This window comes from Dermacentor albipictus, chromosome 1, assembly GCF_038994185.2.
Source record: "Dermacentor albipictus isolate Rhodes 1998 colony chromosome 1, USDA_Dalb.pri_finalv2, whole genome shotgun sequence".
Taxonomy (NCBI): domain Eukaryota; kingdom Metazoa; phylum Arthropoda; class Arachnida; order Ixodida; family Ixodidae; genus Dermacentor; species Dermacentor albipictus.
In genome coordinates, this window is record NC_091821.1 from 466,002,296 (window position 1) to 466,010,819 (window position 8,524).

The window sequence follows — 8,524 nt, forward strand, 5'->3', positions numbered from 1 at the left end:
ATTGGCAGTTTCAGCCGAAGGGCGAAGCATCGACTTGGATAGCAAGGTTTAGTGACCGTCTTGAACATCTCCGACGGTGTTCTAATTGTACGCGCGTGCGAGGTATTGACGCGACGCAGCACGAGAGGCAACTGCATCCTGCCGGGCAGAAGCAGCAGCGCCCTGGCAGGCGTCTCCCAACACTTGCGTGACGAGCACCGCCAGTATCCTTGCAGGTGTCGCACATCCATTACAGGCATAGCCAACGTTACGACGCAGATAGAGAAGATTAAAGAGATCTATACAAGAATGCTAGAAGGAAAAGCATTGGTGGCATACCTTAGTAACTCAACCAGGTTAAGGGACAATTTGTCCCCGCCCGGTTTCAAAGGGCATGCCAGTAAATCGTCATCATCATAGTCCATGGTGCACGAGGTGAGAGCGACGAGAAACGGTCGGCGTTGTAGCCAGGACCCAGTAAAAGAAAGTCGAGGACATCTGATCCCTTTTTGTGAGCTGTAAATGCGAAAGCTATAATGTCCAATTGAACGGCATTGAGCGTTCCTTCGAGTTTTGCGCTGCGAGTAACGAACCATAGCGGTACGTGCTGCCCCAGCCAGCAAGTAGCAGCAGCCTGCGGCGCCAACGCGGCGATGCCCTCTCCCCTCACGCAACACCTGGCGCGATATAGCCCCAGCAGCCCGCTCTGCCAGCTCTGCTCCGTCGAGGACCGCTCGTGCCGAGAGAGACGGTGACGTGGCGTCGCGGCGATGCCCTGTCCCCTCACACAAAACAGCAAGTGTTCCCGTTCTCCCTCGTTGCTCCGTGGAGGCGCACCTCGTGGCGTGGCTTCGCAGCAATGGGAGATCCGTCGAGGCGCTCACGGAACGTGGCGTCGCAGCCAATGGCAATGCGAGTTTAGGCGCCGTTTTCTCCTACAGACGACACATGCCGGCCTTGTCGCTCAAGGGGTCATTTGACGCTTTCGCGTCAAACGGTAACGTCAGCTCTACGTTTGCTTCTCAGACCAGAGGGTATAGTATCTCACGCCGCCGATACCACGTGCCAGTGGTGTGCATGCGTACCTTGACCTTTCTATGCTTATATACGCTTGTCTTGCAATAAACAGATTCATTGTGTAGAGCACCCGGCGCGTCATATCACGCATTCGACGCGACACGACACGTGATATCAGAAGTAGTGAGGCCTCGCCATTTTAGCAAGCGAAAAGGAACACGTACGCACTCGAAAAACGGATCTCGTAAGACCACCGGGACCATTAACTACGAATGGGGAAATAAGCAAGAAGTGGCAGTCTTTCAAGCAGAAGTTTGAACTCTTCTGGACGGCAACAGCCATTACCGAAAACCCACGCCCAGAGTCTACGAAAACATGCCTGTTCCTAACCGTCATCAGCGAAGAAGCCATCGACATGCTCAACACGTTTAACTTCGGAGAAGCTGAGGACCGCAACGACTGCGAGATTGTGGTAAAAATGTTTAAAGAATATTGCACCACTCAACACAATGAAATGCACGAGCGTTACATCTTCCGGAACAGAATCCCATACGAAGGTGAGCCCTCCGAGCACTTCTTAAGGGACCTGAAGACCCAATCACGGACATGCAACTTTGGTGCTACGAAGTAGTCTATGATCCGAGATCAAGTCGTTTTCGGAAACAACAACTACAAGATACCGGAGAAGATCCTGAGCGACAATAGCTTGCCATTATAGAAAGCTGAGCAGATCTGCAAGGCAGCGGAGGCGACCACATCACAACAGCAAATCTGGTCTCGTGAACAACAGCAGGTAGCTACTTTTCGCAGGCTGGGTCCAAGCTAACAAAGACCACAGCTCGAGCAATACAAGTGCTGCAAGTGTTGAAGCATACTCACGAAATGCCCGGCCTTTCGACAAACGTGCAGAAAGCGAAAAAAAAAATTACAGGGTGTCTTAAGATCTCTCTTAAGATGTGAACGGCGAAAGCCTACTCTTCCTCCTCTTATCGTTCGTCTCTTTCTCGCTGCCTCTTCTCTTTCTCTTCTTTCTTTTAGTCATTACTGCTCATTACTCAGCATGTTTATTCATTTGTAATCAATTGTGGTCATTACAAGTCGTCGTTAGACATGGTGGTCATATATAGTCATCAGTAGTCAGTACAAGTCATTTCAGTCCTTATTAGTCATTACACGTCCTTGCAAAACATTTTTAGTCATTTCTAATAATTGCTAGTCGTTACAATTAGTAGTTAGAAATATTGGTCATCTCGTAGTCATTAGAAGTAATTACAAGTCATTTAAGTCAATATTAGTCATTACTGGTCATAACTAAGCATTTTTAGTCATTTATAACCAATTGTAGTCGTTACAAGTTGTCGTTAGATATATTGGTCATTTCACAGTCATCACAAGTCATTTCAGCCATTAGTAGTCATTACTGCTCTCTAGTAAGCATTTTAGTCATTTGTAATCATTTGTAGTCATTACAAGCCGTCGTTAGACATATTGGTCATTTCGGAGTCATTAGTAGTCATTACAAGTCATTAGTAGCCATTATTAGTCATTACTAGTCCTTATTAACCTCTACCAATCTGTATTATAACGTTATCATTCACTGACTGTCACCATCAATCATTTTTCATTCGTCAATTTGTCTTTAATCTGTCTTCATATGGCATGACGACGCTTCGGCGGACATTCCGGCGGTCAGGTCTGCTGAAACAAACTTCACCATGACCCTAGAAAGGCATTCGCCTTAAAACTGAATCACTTCGCTATTTGTTGCAGGACACCTTGGCAGGTTGGCGAGATTCCAAACAGCGAGAATAAACTTCGACATATCAAACGTATGTACCAGAAGCCTGCCTAGTCAATGGGAGCACGTCAAAAACGTACCAGCCGAGAGGAAGGTTGACAGAGGCTCACAAGCTAGCCTCCTGCGGCTTGGAAGTTGCAGCAAGATACGGCCTAAGTCACCTCTTCAACCAAGTAGCACAGCATTGCCCTCCTACGGAGGAGGTATAATATTGCCTCTGGGTGTCATCCGAACGAATGTAAGGCTGGGGGACCACAGTGATGCCCTTGATTTCTTGGTGGTACGCAAGGGCTGTCAACCAATCTTGAACCTACAGGGCAGCGAGCTTCTGGGACTACTGTCTAGTGTACACAGTCTATCACAGAACAGCTGCGAAGATATAGTAAGACTTTCGACACCTATGTACCTCCACTGGATACGTGAAGCAGTCTACCGCTTGGTTCCCAAGAAGGATCAAAGACAGTTGTACAGTCAGCGCGACGTGTACTATTGGCCCTGCAAGAACCTCTTCGATTAAAGATCGAGCGCATGGAGCGTGCTTCAATCATCAAGAAGGTTACGGAACCTACCGACTGGATGAGTCCTCTTGTTTTTGTTCGACAAAGGGAAACACGAGAAACACTAGCCAAACCATTAAAAGAGAACACTATGCTGTGTCCCGACGGGAAGACATAAACGCAGATATGGCTGGTGTCCCAATATTCACGTGCCTATAGATGCCACCTCAGGATTGCATCAAATTCCTTTTGTTGAGAGAACGTCGCGATTGGCACTTTTGCAACACCATTAGGTCGCTATAGATTTTTACGGTTGCCCTTTCGTATATCATCCGCCTCGGAAGTATTGCAGAGAACGATTAATGAAATCTTCGAAGGCGTTCAGGGCATCAGAGTGTACGTCGACGACATACTAGTCTGCGGTTCGTGAAAGGAGTGGCATGACTATCGACTCAGGAGAGTATTACAGGCAGTGCTAACGTTCAATTCGGACAAATGCGCTGTTGGCGTCGAGAGAATCGAATTCCTCGGGGATGTGATCGACCAAGATGGCTTGAGAACAAACAGGACTTTGATAAGGAGTATAACGCAGTACGAAAGTGACAAGTTAGGAGTACAAACAATGCTTGGCGTGATAATCTACTTCAGCAAGTTTTTGCCCTTGCTGATCAAAAGGACAACGCCATTAAGATACCTAATCAAACAGGACAGCACTTTCAGATGTACGGCTAACCAGCAAACGGAATGGCAGGAACTGTGTGACAGCCTGAGCAAAGCGCCACAGCTATATTTGATCCCAGTAAAGCTACAAAAGTTTCTATATGAGATCAGAGCGGCGTTGCCACAATGCCACAACGACACGTGGAAGCCAGCTGCATTCGCTTCTAGGGCACTAATGGAAACGCAGCAAATATACTCTCAAACTGAAAAAGAATATGGCGATGGTGTACGGCTGAGGGAAAGTCAATCACTTTGTGTACGGGCGAAAGTTTATCATTGAGACTGATCATCGCCTATGGGTAGCAATCTCGCAGAAAGCGATAGGAGATATGCCGCTCAGATTGCAGCGTTTCTTTATACGTTTGTTGCGCTACGACCATAGAGAAACATACTTACCTAAAGAGCGGACACTCGACTCGCTTCGCGGCCGAACAAGCAAGGGTCTGACCACCCGCCAGGCGGCGTATAGATTGGCGTTTGCACTTTACCTCAAAAGTACACAGCTTATCATACATCTACGGTGTTACGTCCGGGCATCTCGTCTCCATAGAGACGTTGATGCTGCGCCCGCCATGTGCTGCTGGTTACGCCCACCTACCGCGCTATTCCACACGCCGCCTCGCTCGAGCGGTAATGTGTTTACTTTTCTCTGGATACATAATTTTGCCGTGTCTTGCGTTAAGAACATTGTTAGCAAGACGTTTGTTATGCTGGGTGAGCGTATTTTGGACCTGTAGCATAGAATTGGAGCCGTGTCACGCGTTTACCGCGCATCCATCTGTTTGTTTTTGCAACCATCTTTTCCTGAAGAGCATTTGCATTACTTCCAACGCGTAATTTTCCAAAAATCAAGTGCAAGACCATCAATTTAATGCACGGAACTTGTTATATGTGACTCACCCGTGTAATGTGCATTTAATGTACATTACACATAATGTACATGATCCCAAATGCGCAGTGTAATGCGCATTTGGGATCATCTTGTGAAGGATGTATACCTGACTGCATGCTGCATGCGCCTGGCCAGGTTCGCATGCGCCACTCTTAATTGACGCGTTGCTGGTCATTGCTAAGCCATTCCTCTTGTAGTTTGTGTATTTATCAAGTGTGTGATTCAGTATTTATTATTTCCAATTCCCTATGTAAACAAGAAAAAAGAGCTTTTTTTGTATGGAACCACTGCTTTCTCTTGTGTGCAAGTGAGAAAAGCAACCGATGAGGAGAAACCCTGATCGCATTATTTTACCAGTCAGCATGAGATAATTCAGCCTTGCTGATTCTTCGAGAAGCCTGGCGGCTTTTACTATTACTTTATTAGAACCATTCGTACGGCATGCTTAAAAATTAAATATTAAAGCTCTTGCGGTCCGCCCGGGCCGGTGTATTGAACAATTTTGCAGCCAGAGGTAACTCAGGATCGAACGCATTGTTATGGAAACTGAAACCAAAATAAAGCTAAATCACGCGTCCAAAATCTCGGAAGACACATATTAGCGGTCTGACCAGCTGCTCAGGGCGCTACCAACAGTGCGGTAGCTCGGCCGCGGGGCCCTACGGGAGTGTCCGCTCTTTACCAATGAGTTTCTCTATGCTACGACATTGAAATCAACTGTGTTCCAGGAAAGCTGCTGGTGCTGGCCGAGCTACTCTGAAAGGCCACAATCGCCGACGACAAGAGTGACGCCGACAGTGAAGACACACAAGTGCGCGCAGTAAGCATGGTCTCGTCACTTATCAGCAATAGCATGTGGAAACGGCTGGCTGTTGAAATGAGCCGGGACGAACATTTAAGGATGGTCCCCGTGAACATGCGAAGTGTAAAACTACTCGAAGGCCGGTGAAAACCATTTGAAGCAGAGCTGTCCCACGTAAACGGTGCACTCGTAAAGAACTGCAAAGCTGTGATTCCAGCCACAGTGAAATACGAAACACTGCAGCGCACCTATCCGGGACATTTGGGCATCAAAAAAGCTAAAGCTAGAGCAAGAAGATTGATTTTTTTGGCCCGTCTTAAATGCCGACATTGAGGAATTTGTCCAGGCATGTAGTATGTGCAAAAAGTACGCATATAGCCAGCCGCAAGAATCACTGAATATGCGTCCTGTCCCGGACTTGATAGTCCGCGACAGGACTATCAGTTGGAAGTGACATTTTTGAGTATGCCGGAAAATCGTAGTTGAGCGCCTATAATGCCCTTTCAAACTTTTCCGGAAGTACTGTCACAAGACACGTCAGCAAGGGCTGTTTCAGAAGCTGGAAATGCAATTTTCACCCGCTGCGGTATAACGGTAGAAGTTTGCTGCGCTAAAGGGCCGCAGTTGTCAAGTCGAGAATTTGCGTCTTTCGTGCGAGCGTATGACTATCACCACGTTACGTCCAGTTCCCGGTTTCCACGCTCTAACGGGCTTACGGAAAAGGGCATGCAGGTGTTTAAACGCATTTTGAAGAAAACCACTGAAGCTAAGCACAACTTTTGGCTTGATTTCCTTGCTCACAGAACACCACCACTGGAGGCCGGCCCGGTGCCTGCCGAAATACTGCAAGGCAGAAGGCTACGCACAGTGCTACCAGACGTGCAAGGTAATCCTGGCTGCCTCCTGCCGAAACGTCGTCAGAAGAGCTACGCACGAAGGTCACTGCCACCCCTCGCACCTGGAGACACGGTCAGAGTCAAGAACTCTGCGTGGAAAACAAGAGCTCAAGCCATTCAGCATACTCAGCTTCCTAGAGATCATACGACGTATTGACCGAGGACGGGAAGCAGCTTCTACGAAATCATCAGCACCCATTGCCGCCAACTAAGGAGCGCTTTCGCTTTCGGGACTACGATGACAGCCATGGTGACACGACTGATGAAGATACCGTGGCCGCAATGGCATCTCCGGTAGGACCAATCGGAGCATAATGCACCGCCAAGCACCCATTGACCCCCTCCAGACGACGCGACAACTGCGCCAAGATGATTACTCAGACAGTGAAGACCACCGAAGCATCTGACGTGTGATAAAGATGGTGTACAAATACCGTGACTTTTTCTTTATGTTATGTGTCGTGCGCATTAAAATTTTGGAATGCTTCGGTCGACATTAACTGACATCTACGTCCTTGTTTGTTTGTTTTTGCGCAAAGGAGGATGTACCTCACGCCGAAGATGCCACGTGCCAGTGAAGCGCGTGTTCACCTCACCTTTCCACATATATATGTATGTATATTTGTCTTGCAATAAACGTATTCATTGCGTTGAGCGCCCGGTGCGTCATGCCACGCATTCGTCGCGACATCAGGCACACAGCACGCATGCACGCTGCAAGTTAGCGGGAAGGTCGGTGCGCTTATAGTGCGCCTGCGCACAACGCTCATGCCCCGAAGCGCGAAGGCTAAACGCAGCTCTGGCTCCGCCACCGAGGCAAGTCCCCTGGGGTTTGTCGTTCTTGCGGCCAACCCTCATGCGCAAACCGCGCGTCCACCGACAACGGATCGGCATGACAACGGCAGTGGCGGCGCAGTAGGCGAAAATGGACGTCGAGCGTCCGTTTAAATGCTATCGCGATAAAAAACGAAATTTGATGGACTCTAATTTGCTCCGAGGATAGCGCTTCTCCAAGAAGAAATCACTTGCAAGGGCAGCTTGCTCGTTTCCTGTGAGGGCGGGTTGAAAGTATTGTTCTACCGCTTTCTCTTTTTTTTTCCTTGTCCCTTTTTTGGTATACTTAGGCCAATCGACGTTCGCGCCGTCCATTTGCCAACGCTCAGGATTTCCGGCCGTCACTCGCTCGTGCCGCTCTGACTGCTCGATTTTCCGGTCGACAGCGACGGCAAGCGATGAACCGGAAAGTTCTTTTCCGGCACCCTCTTGCGGCGCGAGGACCGAGTTGGTGCCAAAACCACAAAGGGCCTTCGAGGGTCTCGCAAGACAAAAGAGGCGCGGAGAAAGGAAGCCCGTAATCTTCTTATAGAGCAGAACTCATTTCCCAGAAGAGCCTTCGCCTACGGCTCCTTAACATTGGCGCGCTCGCCGACGCAATTTGCAAATTTGCTCGCGCGCTTTCGGCGTTGCCCTCTTCTTTCATTGCTATTTTCCGTCGCCAGGCATCGCAGCATTCGCCTAGCAGAGGATTCCGGAGAAATCAGGCGCGCACTGTAGGGGGCACTCGTGTCTCATTCACTAGGGAAAAAGCGAGGCTCTGGGTGGTTGCTCGGCGCTCAAAGTTCTTACTTTCTTTGTCTTCTCGCTTTGAACTACCCTTTGCTCGAGCGCTTTGTCTAAGCGTTTATTTCATCGTGAGCGGACGATACTCCGAGGGGCCGAGTGCGTACTTTGCGGGGTCCTTTATCTCCTTATCCCGATGTGAGGAAATTTCAATCAACCGCAGAACGGGCTCGTTCCGGGGGTCGTTCCGCCGTCTCTAATGGGCGATGCTCATTGTCTGACGACGTACAACCGTTATATATAGCGATGATTCTGGGCTCAGGGATTCGACTTGCAGTGCGTCATTAAAGCACAAAAAAGAAC

General features: G+C 48.7%; 1 long non-coding RNA gene across 1 annotated transcript; it reads left to right on the forward strand.

The window, feature by feature from the left end:
• Positions 1–3,951: 3,951 nt before the first annotated feature.
• LOC139054809 (uncharacterized) lies at positions 3,952–7,255 on the forward strand. The gene is made up of 3 exons (XR_011511520.1): positions 3,952–4,641; positions 5,632–5,723; positions 6,509–7,255. It is a non-coding gene; the product is annotated as an uncharacterized lncRNA (long non-coding RNA).
• Positions 7,256–8,524: the final 1,269 nt, after the last annotated feature.